At 33.2% G+C, this 13,935-nt stretch overlaps 2 protein-coding genes across 8 annotated transcripts in view; one reads left to right on the top strand and one right to left on the bottom strand.

Moving 5' to 3' along the window:
- Window positions 1–13,935, bottom strand: part of LOC138691641 (uncharacterized) — a 315,534-nt gene that overhangs the window by 167,608 nt on the left and 133,991 nt on the right. The window lies entirely within an intron of this gene.
- Window positions 1–13,935, top strand: part of fry (Protein furry) — a 719,047-nt gene that overhangs the window by 664,410 nt on the left and 40,702 nt on the right. The gene's annotated exons all lie outside the window — the stretch shown is intronic.

The raw sequence follows: 13,935 nt of genomic DNA, 5'->3' as shown, positions 1-13,935 counted from the left end.
GAGTTTTAAAGCAAGTAAATGACCGGATAGGGAGGAGATCCTCCTCTGAATCAGCGCATGGGTGGGAAATAGAAATCGACTGATCTTGCAGCAAGCTCGCTACCGCTGCCATCTAACGATGCTGCATTCAACCAGACTATAACACATCTAGGAGGAGACACAATAAAAACAGTTTTAATGCAACGCTATGAAAGACACCATATAAACTTTTTTTTTTTTTTTTAATTATAAATCAAAATATATTATTCATTGCATTTTATATAAGCTACTATGCATGGTTTGAAACTTTCGAGGATATCTGAAAGTTGAAGTTGGATTCATGTAAAACAAAGAGGAAGTAGTTCTAAGTTAGTATCGCAGATCTTTTTGGCCTCTGAAATTCACTTCCATTCATTGTCTACTAGACAGGACAACAGCCAAGTTGTCAGTTTTGTACAAATATATTTGAAATTGAAAGCACTGCAAACTACAGTATTTTTAACCTAAAAAAATTAATTGGCCACCGGCAGCTTTGTACAATAATGGTAGTATGACTTTACAAGAACTGACATTCTTAAAAAGCATGTGATACTGAACTTGTAAAATGTACATGTGGCAACACAGACCACGTGGGTGAGTGCAGTGTTCTCGCTTTCCTAACAGATTATTTCTCATTCCCATTTCCGTAAAACGGTTCCGGTTACGAGTTAGTAGCTAGTCTCTTCCAACACGTGTGATGCTATAGTGTGCGTGAAAAATGCTGCGAGGTTGTGAATTTCCTTGTAATTGTTAATTTGTGCAATTATTCAACAATGAATGGAAGTGAAAACATATTATATTTTGGACAATTTAGGAAACTCAGTTTACAAAAACAGATTATTGCTATACAAAAGGGAAGGCCAACCCTAACACTACCTGGTCTTACATGTACGCATGTAGGCTAATTTGTAGCATGTTTCTCTCAAAGTGTCATTTTGCGCTGTTAACTTCTTTCCTCCTCTTAAGAAATATGCAGGAGCCGCCACTGAGTGGAACACATGATTCAGACACCATCGGATAATCTAATGATCGGCTAATCGAGAGATGGATAATCGAGATTCTACTGTATGTGGAATATTATTCATCTCGTTTTCTCCCACTACATAATGCAGATATATAACATTGTATTTAGGGTTGTTAGATGTCTGAGATCTGAGTAAGGACCAGAACCATATAAACTGCCCAAAGACAGGTTGAACCTCATAAGCGACACCAATAAGGCATCACTCATGAGGCAACTAAGCCAATAAAATTAATAATGATTTGTTAAATTTGTTATAAGGTTTTGCGCTTCTTTCCAGTTTCTTCTTGCTAGGTGAATACCTCTGATGGGGATTCTGGCTGATACGATATCTCACTTGATATGTCGTGTCACAGGAAAAACAATTGTTTGTATACATCTCAAGTCTGATTAGTGTAATATGTTACTATTCAGTGATGTATGCAATGGAGGGGGAAAGGAACTGGTCATCCTACCTCATTATCTCCTGGCCTAGTTGCCTCATAAGTGGTGCCATGTTGTTATCACTTGTGAGATTCGGATCTGTCTTCGGATAGTTGACTAAACAACAACAACAAAAGCAATATGGTAAATTGTTGCACTTTTGCCATATCTTTAAAAATTGCCATCCATTTACGTTTATTTTAAATAAATACTCCGAATCATGTAAACGAATTACAATGCTCATAGAACATTTATCTTAAATATAGGATTGTCTTTTGAAATCCGTTAAATCTGGCAGCCCTGAATTTCTTTCATTTCAAAAATTATTGTAAGTGAAGTACATTAAAGTCAATTATAAGATTGAATGTTTCCCATCAATCTGACACACACAAAATGCGAATAGAAATCAATTTTATGTTTTATAGCAAGGTTTCAATAAATCTTTAACTCGAAAAAAATTATATAAACAGGACTTAAAATTAATTATAAACTATCTGTCGAACAAAAATTTAACAGATTACAAATTTTAGTAAAAACAAGTCATATAATAATGTATCGGATCATTGCAAAATACTACTGGATGTTCAGTTCAAAGTGTGTCATGGCTCTCTGTATGCCGTCGTGTGGCTAGCCGATGAGCCTAGAGAATTCAATCTTCCTAAACTTCCGCAGGGGGGTATTACATATGTGCCAGAGAAGTTGCCTAGCGAGTACGGCATTCTTTCAGAAGAGTACTTACCAATACGTACCGTAACACCAGTAGTGGCAGGAATGTGAACTGTTTCGAAACATGTACTGAGGTGAATTTTTTCTTACTGTCGGGATATGGGGAGAGGGTTAAGACGATTACTTACGTATTTGTTGACATTAACTTCGACGGTCAACATGGACACGGAGCATTTGATTTGTATTGTGGAATGTTGCCTTACACAGCCGATGATAACAAATACCCTGCGTACGACTTGCCGGCACAAAACACAGTTCGAAAGAGGTTATGGTAGCATAGAGACCGTACAGACCGCCATCTGTTGCTACGACGTTCAAGTTATACCGTACATGTTCTCAAGTGCAGATTGAACGCCTTGATTAATAGGCAACTTCTCTGACACAAAAGCTGAAACTCGCTGACTCATCAACAGTGATGTCATGACACACTTTGAAATGAACACCCAGTAGAACTTTCAAAGCCAGCTTCCATTGCAGTTCAGACATGACATATGACAAGTTATATAATCTTCTTTTGTATATAGCGCTGTTTCATAAAGTTTCTGTACGACATTGTCCACCATATAAAGTGCAGAACACGTAGAACCAGTTTCAGTAATATTGTTTAGCTCACTTTTGAGTTTGCTTTCCTTAAACTGTACAGACACTGACTTGGTACAGGATTAAACACATTTGTGTAGTAGGAGTAGGGTGCACTAGCGATAAAAGATACGTCTGGCTTAGTACAATTATGTTGGTCTATGCTCTAATAAGACTTCTGCAGCCTTTACATGTTTATAACAATTAGATTATCATACATGATGAAGCATAAGTACTTAATGTTATTAATTTCAGGGCTTATCTTTTGAGATATTTCAAACAAAAATGTTTGATACAATTTTGCTTGTTTTTGCTTCCTTCTCCAGAAAAAAAAAATTGTTGTGTATGAAACATTTCATAGCGTAATACAATGTTAAAATTGAAAATATACCGTCTATACTTATCTAGTTTTTAATATAATTGATTATAACATAAACGTTTTCGGCACTAATGTGCCATTTTCAAATGTATGAAAATTTGCCTAATTACATATTCAAATAGATGCACATGAACTGTGTGAATGAAACATATAATGTGTACCCTTGATGATCTCATATCACATATAAAACAATCTATATGTAGATAATTAAATAATTAAAAATTAAAAAACACACACTTATTACTAACATTTAAAATCTGTTTTGAATTTTGCTGCAATTATCCATCATTTGGTGGAACACTGGGGTTATCTTGATGTATTATGTAGTAAAATGCAGTTATTCAGTTACTTAAAATGTTAAAAACTTGCACTGAGATACTAACTGTTAAAATATTAAAATCCTTTATGTTAATTTATTGTTATTGCACCAAGGTTCCTTGTTTTTTGTTCACTTTCACATATTGAAGCACTTTACCATGATCGAATGCGGTGCGTAATATAAGTTACATTGATACCTGGCTATTGTTTTCCTTCGGTTTGCCGTGGTTGGATTATTACATATTCATGGTTGTCACCGTCCGATTATCAGTCAAGCCTTTACAAATGGCTGGACATGGTGCGTGCTCGACGTTGGCCATGCTACGACTGAGTGTGTTTTTTAATTTTTAATTATTTAATTATCTACATATAGATTGTTTTATATGGATATGAGATCATCAAGGGTACACATTATATGTTTCATTCACACAGTTCATGTGCATCTATTTGAATATGTAGTTAGGCAAATTTTCATACATTTGAAAATGGCACATTAGTGCCGAAAACGTTTATGTTATAATCAATTATATTAAAAACTAGATAAGTATAGACGGTATATTTTCAATTTTAACATTGTATTACAACGTGCTTATCGGATAAACCATACAACATGAAGTTATTTCATAGCGTGTTTTGGGAAAGCCACTAATTTAATTCAGTCAGTTTAAGAGGTGATAGTAAATGACTGAAAGAATTTTAGTTTTATCCTTTAAATGTGCAGAAATTTGATCCAAACAAATGTAACAAGTTTTGATGGTGAAATCATTGCAATAAGTGAATGTCTCAGGAATCTTCTATGCCACATCAATAAATTTAGGAATGCAGTTATATTGTCAGACTCCAAAGCAGCTATTCTATCAATCGTCTCTAAACACACACCTTCATCTCAAACAGTAGAAATAACTAAAATGCTCTCTCAATTAATATCACTCAATAAAAGAATTGTATTCCAATGGATACCATCCCATTGTGGAATCCTGGGAAACGAGAATGCGGATGCTTTAGCAAAGAAGGGCAGCACTGCTACTTACAGACCTGTTACTAAATCTATGTATTACTCTGTGAAGAGATTTATTAAATCTACATACTTAGACTTCAACAAACAAAATTTGATAACACAATCCCAAGGGAAAAAATGGAACTCTCTGCATCAAAATCCACAATTAATTCCCGATTTACCACGAAAATCGTCTGTAGCTGCATTTAGATCGGCAACAGGCCATGATTGTTTGGCCAAACACCTGCATAGAATTGGAATATATCAGTCCCCTAACTGCCCATTGTGCAACTCAACCAAGAAATGGATTCGGAACACCTCAAAATCTGTGCTTCATTGGCTGGTCATGATAATATCTTTGAAAAATATTGGAGTGCAAGAGGTCAAATGACTTTATTGTCAAACGCCTGGCATTAGAAAACAACACAACATTTTAAAATTATTTCTCAGAATGAAAATTTACATTTGTTCGTATCAAATTTCTGCACATTTAAAGGACAGAACTAAAATTCTTTCAATTATTTATTATCATAATACACTGCTCTCTTAGATTGACAGAGCATATTGGGGATTAAATCAATGGCTTTCCCAGAACACGCTCTGAAATGTTTCATATAAAACAATTTTTTTCTGGAATGAGCAAAATTGTATTAAATTGTTTTGTTTGAAATATCTCAAAGAATAGCCACCTGAAATTAATGACATTACTTACGTTTCATTCTGTATATACTTACTTACTGGCTTTTAAGGAACCCGGAGGTTCATTGCCGCCCTCACATAAGCCCGCCATTGGTCCCTATCCTGAGCAAGATTAATCCAGTCCCTACCATCATATCCCACCTCCCTCAAATCCATTTTAATATTATCTTCCCACCTACGTCTCGGCCTCCCCAAAGGTCTTTTTCCCTCCGGCCTCCCAATCATTCTGTATATAAATATTTTTATTATTACAAGCTGTGACCCACTGAAGTGGTCTTGCTTACCTTCGTTCCTGTTAATTTAGCAGGTTTTGTAGTGCTTTACGTTTCAAGCAATATGTTTTCTTCGTCTATAAATATACAATTATCAAGTATAACTTACTGAAAGCTGTGATTGTCTTCCACATTCTTTCTGATTTAACATTATTTCTGATATTACCTACCATTCTCATTCATTGCAACATTGCTGATAAATATCCTAATGGATAGCCTATGTACGTGTTGCTCATTCTCTTTCACACGAAATTTAAATTCTCTATTTCCTCTTCAACATGTTAGGCACTATTCTATAAAATTGTACATACTGTACTTGTATACAGGGTGAGTTCTTCACCAAAATGAAACTGGTAATAGATCATGAGGAGAGCTTCGAAAAATCTAAATAAGTTTTTTTTCTAACATTCACCTTTGTAGAGGAAGTCGTTATGTTTCTATAAAGCATTTGGCAACATCACGGCTACTGCAGTAACTCTAGCAAGAGCAGCCACCCATTCCTTACCTTCCCCTCCTCCTCTCTGTACTCCAGCTCACGCACTCAATAGTGTGCTACTTTGCAAGATTTATTTTAACGATTTTCGTAATGATTCAATTTAAATTCATGGCTAAACGGTTTAATTTGCAAAAAAATACTCAAGACACTAACTATTCAGATTAGTTTTACATATCTGCTTGTATAACAATCAGCCATTTCTCTTGGGCCGTTACCGCAATAGAGCGCTGCAAACATTGGGCAAAGACTATTTTTTTCCTGCTTAACGGTGCTTCATCGAAGGGAAAGTGTAATAAAAGTTTTATTATATTTAACATGTGTAATCACCTCTGAAATTTTGGTGCATCAGTCACCTTCCACTCTGTATATTCCACTGGTCCAAACCATTGCTTGTATTACAGAATACACATTAAGCATAATATTCTTTCATTTGTAACATTCCCTTTATAACTGAATTTTCTAGTTGCCTTCAATTTCCCAGTGCTTTATAGCTTCAGAACATTCAACAATTCTCATTAAAATTCAATAGATTTCATGTTTCTGTCTCTTTAAATTTTATGTAAATATGTTGTGCCATTTTTTACATTTGAAATACTACTAAGTCAAAACGAAATTCCTAAAGACTTCTACATCGCAAGAGGCTGGGTGAATGACGCAAGTTCAAATGCTGGTCATTAGATAAAATTAGTTTAAAAAAATCGCGAGAGACTTTGTAAAGCTATGGCGTTAATAACAATAATTTTATTATTATTACTAAAATAAATGAGTGCCAGTAGTGTTATTATTATTAATATTATTATTATCATCATCATCATCATTCTTTTCTCATTTTCCATTTTAATTTGTATTTACACTTGTATCTTGCATTTGTATCTGTTTCATCTCTTTTTTCATGTTATATGCAATTCTATGTGTTTTTAACGAATATCTATATTGTCTATTGTAATTGGGGCTTTGCCCTGTTATAGACATAAATAAATAAATATTATTAATGACAAAATCACACTGTTCTTTGAACTTTCCACATCAGACTGGTGCATCTTTTTGCATTGTGTTTTCTGATTTAAATTTTTGTCATATAAGAGGAAATTTGGTAGGAGAAAGATTATTGTAATGTGAAATTAAGAGTGGCGATTTTAAATATAAATTAATAGAACCGAATGTAAAACGAAATAGAAAGTAACGAAACCTTAACATGAATGTACCAAACTTTAATTCAGAAAAAAGACTGATATCTATATATATATATATATATATATATATATATATATATATATATATATATATATAGTGATTATTCTAATATGGCACATTACCGTGCAAAATGTGATTTAGAAGTCTTGTACCGTATCTTATGTTAGTTACATGTAACATTTATTGAAAATCATTGAATAAGTCATCTGAGGTTCATACCTGGCAAATGCCATAAAATTTATGGTAAGGAAGATAGCTATTGAACAAATTTTGTCCGAAGTTTTTAAAAGTTTCCCTGCCAATTTCATTCCACCACGTTCCAATTGCTTTTACCCAAGGAAGCATCCCTGATATTAATTTCTGTTAGTGGCTATGTAAATCCTAAGGCCATAGTGCGGCTAGAACCTTTAGATCAATGAAGAAAATGCATGACCCCATCGGGAATCGAACTTGTGGCCTTAACGTTTAATGTAGATCGAATAGAAAAATAACTATTTATATTTGGTTAATTTTAAGCAATATATGAAAACAAAATACAATCTGATAATAATAATAATAATAATAATAATAATAATAATAATAATAATAATAATAATAATAATAATAATAATAATAATAATAACAATAATATGTCAGTAATTGACATGAATAATGTTCAAAGAACTGAAACTGTAACTTTCAAAATATGGACAAAATATTTGTAGCTTTCCAATTTACACAACGATTTCAGTACAAGTCAGCAACTACATTTATAAAGATTCACATATTTTTACAATCTTGAAGTCATGTTTCGTTGTGTGTGTCTTGTCTGATGTCTGGTTTCGATGGTACAAATTTCTTGTTGTGTATATAAAACAAAGCAAGAAAATTGGACATTGAAAAGCAACATCTAATGTTTAATAGAACCAACCTTGTTGCAGACTTTGAATGAGATTTCACGTCCATGGCAGGAAATTATGTGCAAATAAAATTATGCCTTCTTGTGCTTGTTGGCTTGTAAATATTCCAGCTTGTCTTTACAAGTTCAGCTGATGAGATGTAATGATTTGCAATATCATTAAAATTGGGAGCCAATGAAGTATAATACTACACACTATGAATTATTACTTGTACTACACGATTGCTTCTCCATCACTTCCAATTGAGTTATGAGTCTCATATTAAAAAGTTCTGTAGTGATATCTGTTGTGCGAATTGTGAGTACCTACATCTTGCCAGCTTTTTACTTATTTTACGAAATATAGAGAAATCAATGTAATGCAGCAGAAGAAAGTGACAGTAATCTTTCAGGCTTGCTTCTTTGACCAACATTTCTTTAATTCCTGCATAAATATACAAGAAGAAGTGTATGATTTTTTTTTTATTTATTTATTCATTTTTTCATATCTGACGTCTAATGTCTCTACATAGGAGAAGTTGAATCCATGATCAGAATTAACATGTAAATTTCTCCCTATCCCCCCCCCCCCATTAAAAATGTCTCTTTCAGAAACTTTTTAAAAATAGAATTTAAAACTTCAAATCTGTTGCTGTTAAAGCCCACCATGGTTTTAAATCTTCTGCAGATAAACTGAAATAAAAATAAGTACAAAAAGAAGTGATCTGAAATTTGATAGCATTGCAACGGGTCTACTCACACTCCGACTATCCATTTCATTGGTCTAATTTTGATTGGTTCTGTGAAATGCTCTGATTAAAGAAACAGCAACATTTTTGTAGTTCTGTTGTATAAAGCAATTTTCTCAATAATATATTATTGTTAGGTTACGAGATACAAACAATGTGAATACAGGGAAGTATTGCGATAGTATTAAACTGATTTTGATGTTCATTGTCCAGCTGTTAGTTTCCTCTCGGAAAGATTAGATTATATTTCTTGAACAAGCCGGTACTGATATTTATTATGGTTTTACAATTCCGTTTTTTAATTTTGTTACAGTAAATTTTGTGTTCAATTCTGGCATCTTCCACTTATATTCCTGGTAACTGTCCTCTGTAGTTTTATTTACTTAAACTGTGAGAAGAAGAATATTATTCATACTGCATGTTTGCTGGCATCATTTTCGTAATATGTAAGATTTCGAAACCTAATGTTCATGCAATTTTTAAAATTTAAAAGTTTTTGTCGAGAGAAACAACTCTCTAGTACAAACTCTCATGTTCTTTCATTGCCACTGTCAAGTAAGTTTCATTTCTCTTATAATGCAGAGTAACTTATTGTTAGATGTCATCAAAGTCAAGGCTCTTTTGGATCCTTCCGACCCAACACTTGTACCAGTAATTTATTGGTTTGCCCTCTTTTCAACGGTCTTCCCAGTATCTCCTTCCAGCTGGTGTGTATTTGTTGTTATCCAATGCTCAGCTATTTTAGGATGAAGCCATCAGCCTACATAGAATTGCCATTGGTAAACTGTTGTTCATTTGTAGTACAAGCTGTGTCCACTGTGGTCTATATTGCTCGATTTTTGTGTTAAATTCGTCTATTGCTAATTCTTTTCTTATATACGTTATTTCTTTCTTTTTTGTCTAGCAATCTGTAGCCTCCTCATTTCTGAAGACTGTATTTTCTGTATATAAAATTTCTTCAAAGTCCAGATCTCTGATCTGTATAATAAATTTGGAATTGCAATAATTTGTTCAGTTTTATGTGGGCACCTTTCCTTGTTTCATTACGTAAAGTTCTTCTTGTGGTCCCGCAGTTGCTTTGGAATGTAGCTACCGGTACTTTATCTTGGATATCCTGGTCTGACATATACCTTCTAGTATAACCTGAGTATTTGAAAATAAACCCATAGGATAGGACAAGTTTCAAAATTTAAAGATAATGCGAGCTCTGATATGATCTAAAAACAATGACTTTCGTTTTAATATTCGGAATTTTCATGTTAAATTATGATGCTATTTCATTTAATTTATGGCTCATGTATTTGTACCAGTAAGTCGTATTCAGAAATTGCCAGTATGAGTTGGTCATCATTTATTGTTAATCTTATGTATTTTAAAATTGTTATGAATTATATGTTTTATTGTCATTCACTTAGAAGATATGCTTTTTCAATCAGTTATCCTGGCCCCCTCTCAGTGTCATACAGGATGCTCTCAAATCTTGCTGATGAAAAATAAACTCCGACAAGGAGATGCCCTGGCATGCTTATTATTTAATAAGAAACTAAAGAATGTAAATATCAATATAAGAGGCACTATATTTTATAAATCGGTGCAGATATTTGCATATGCTGATGATATTGATATTGTGAGAAAAACAGAAAGAGCTATGAAGGAGGCCTATATTAAAATGCATCTACAAATAAATCAAGATAAAACAAAATATATGCCAGTTACATCAAAAGACTATAAGCAATATCCATCCTATATAGAAATTGTACACAGTTTTAGTTATCTTGGATCTGAAATAAATTGCAGAAATGACACCACTATTGAGGTTAAACAAAGGATCATCTCTGCAAATAAATGTTTCTGTGAACTCGGGAAACAATTGAAATCACGCTTAATTTCAAGAAATACTAAATTATTAATTTACAAAGCACTTATAAGACCAGTAGTGACATATGCCTTTGAAACCTGGACTTTTCTAGGTCTGATTGAAAAAGTCTGGGTATATTTGAGAGAAGAATTCTTAGATGCATTTTTGGAGCATTTTTGCATTTAAATATAGAATATAATCTAAATTTAACAGAAGAAATACTGAAATCAGAAGTAAACACTGAACTACTGAAACAATTGTCTTTAGAGAAAATTAATATTAGGTACCCTCCACAAAACTGGCTTCATTTATACACTGACGGATCCTTGATCTCCAGAGAAAAAGGTGCCGGTGCAGGTGTTACATGCTGTCTCTTTTCACTTTATAGATCTCTTGGATATGGAACAACAAGTTTTGATGGTGAAATCATTGCAATAAGTGAATGTCTCAGGAATCTTCTATGCCACATCAATAAATTTAGGGATGCAGTTATATTGTCAGACTCCAAAACAGCTATTCTATCAATCGTCTCTAAACACACACCTTCATCTCAAACAGCAGAAATAACTAAAACGCTCTCTCAATTAATATCACTCAATAAAAGAATTGTATTCCAATGGATACCATCCCATTGTGGAATCCTGGGAAACGAGAATGTGGAAGCTTTAGCAAAGAAGGGAAGCACTGCTACTTACAGATCTGTTACTAAATCTACGTATTACTCTGTGAAGAGATTTATGAAATCTACATACTTAGACTTCAACAAACAAAATTTGATAACTCAATCCCAAGGGAAAAAAATGGAACTCTCTGCATCAAAATCCACAGTTAATTCCCGATTTACCACGAAAATCGTCTGTAGCTGCATTTATATTGGCAACAGGGCATGATTGTTTGGCCAAACACCTGCATAGAATTGGAATATATCAGTCCCCTAACTGCCCATTGTGCAACTCAAACCAATAAATGGATTCGGAACACCTCAAAATCTGTGCTTCAGTGGCTAGTCATGATAATATCTTTGAAAAATATTGGAGTGCAAGAGGTCAAATGACTTTATTGTCAAACGCCTGGCATTAGAAAACAACAACAACATTTTTGGAGCTGTGGAAGAAGGAGATCAATGGAGAAACCGGTACAGTTTGAATTATGTCAGTTGTACAAGGACCCAGATATAGTTAAGTTCATTAAACTTAATAAACCCAAATGTGCAGAGCACATAATATGAATGAATAATGACAGAATTACAAGAAGAATTTTTAAAACAAAACCAGAGGGCAAGAGAGGAGTTGAAAGGCCTAAATTGAGAAGGGACGACAGTATCTGCCAAGACGTTAAACTGCTTGGAGAAAGGAACTGGAAGGGCAAGGCTCTTAATAGGGATGAGTGGAAAAACCTGGAGAAGGCCAGGACGCACACTGGGCTGTCGAGCCATTGATGATGATGATGATGATGATGATGATGATGATGATGATGATGATGATGATGATGATGATGATGATGATGATGATGATGATGATCCTGGCCCCATCTTCTGAAACATTTCAGTAAATTATTTGCGTGATAGTGATCACATAATTGTAGTGAATGTTAGTCTCCTTATCAAAAAAAAAGTCGTAATTTTCTGTCGTTTTTTTTAACTTGAGTCTTCAAGTACATTATATGCATACTCTGTTATATCAAGACTGAATGACAGCAGTGTGCATGCCATAATTAATAAAAAATAAACGGAAGAACAATGACGCAGTCTGCCAGTCATGCAAACATGTCTGATGCGTGTATTCCCAGCCAGAAGCTGAGTTAAGCACTCTGTGCTATACATATTACATTCAGTTCTCTATAATAATTATAATCTCATTTTTATAATCAAAAATGTATATGAAAGGTTTATTCTTTGAGTCATTTATTGACCTGCGTATCCCTAAATAGGCTATAAGTAATGTAATCTGTGTTTCACCTATCATTTCATATTTATTTATGTGTTGACATTGTTATACTTGAATTGACGCAGCTCCTTTAGAAATAAAAATTAACAATGTAAAAACAGCTCATTTGATCTTCGTTAAAAAAAATCTGCTGTTTCGTTTGCAGAATTACATGTATCAGTCACTTAATCTCATCAGTTGTACTTGAGTGTAAATTCACTTTTGAAAATTGTGTAAGTATGTACTGTAAACTGTTACCGGTGTGTGAAATGCATGAAACAGCATGAAAATGCATATATTTTGCCTGGATCGTATTTTATGTGATTTTTTAATTAAAATGGAATTTTGCATGAAGGAGTTTGTTATTGCATGTTTCAGTGTGTTTCTTTATCTGTCACAAGCAAATACTGGAGACAGAGTTGGAAAGTATGTACAATAATTTTAATATCTCGCAGTGGTTTTACTAAAATTATTTAGCTTAAGAATTTAGTGTTTTATATAAAGATGCTTGTTCAAATAATGATTGATTATTTTTTTTAAATATTAATTGGTTAATTGAGAAGGAGGAGATAGTAATTGAATGAAGGGCTGTTGAAATTATTATTGCTTATTAAATTGCACCACTTTATTACCACATTAAAAAGAAACTGCTGAGACATGACATTCACTGCCCATTGACTAAAAGAAGAGTATGGTAGACCTCTATAACATAGAAGTTTTCACAGCATGCAATAAAATTGTGTGCCTATCACCTACAGTGAAGTTATACTTACCTGTACCCACTAAGTTCAATGTTTTCCCTTTTGAAGCTTTTAGTGAATATTTTAAACATAAATTGAAACTATCAATATTTGTGTGGAATAAATAAAATAGGATTTTTGTTTTAAGACGATCTTCATTTATTACTACTGGTTTCAAAAGTTTTGGCCACTGTTCTTACTTAAATGAACATCTTCAACGAATGTGTTTATAGAGTTTCAAAACAGTATAATGTCTAACAAATAGCTTATTTTTAAGAATTATTATCAATAGTACAGTGCTTAATTATGCACAATTGTAAATAAATATTGTAATATAAAGCGGCAACTAATGGAGCATACAAATGACTCCAAAAATAACAACAGACTGTATTTGAATAATTACGTCCTGATCAGTTATGAAAATGTCTGTCTAAAAATCGACCTTAGTTACCAATATACAATATTTGCAGTTTCCTTTCCTGATGTAAGTTGTAGTATAATGATGCAGATTGTGTATTTTAGGTTATTTCAGTAAATGTTTAACTAAAGAAATAAAGTGTTACAAATTTTGAGACAATTCTCATAGTAGTAAAGTAGTAATACCTACGAATGACAGAGGGACAATAATATTAAACTCATAATCTTAAAAAATTTTATGAGATAT

Source organism: Periplaneta americana, chromosome 16, assembly GCF_040183065.1.
Source record: "Periplaneta americana isolate PAMFEO1 chromosome 16, P.americana_PAMFEO1_priV1, whole genome shotgun sequence".
In the NCBI taxonomy this organism is placed as follows: Eukaryota; Metazoa; Arthropoda; class Insecta; order Blattodea; family Blattidae; genus Periplaneta; species Periplaneta americana.
Note: the sequence above shows the minus strand (reverse complement) of the source record. Positions and strands in the feature narration are given on the sequence as shown.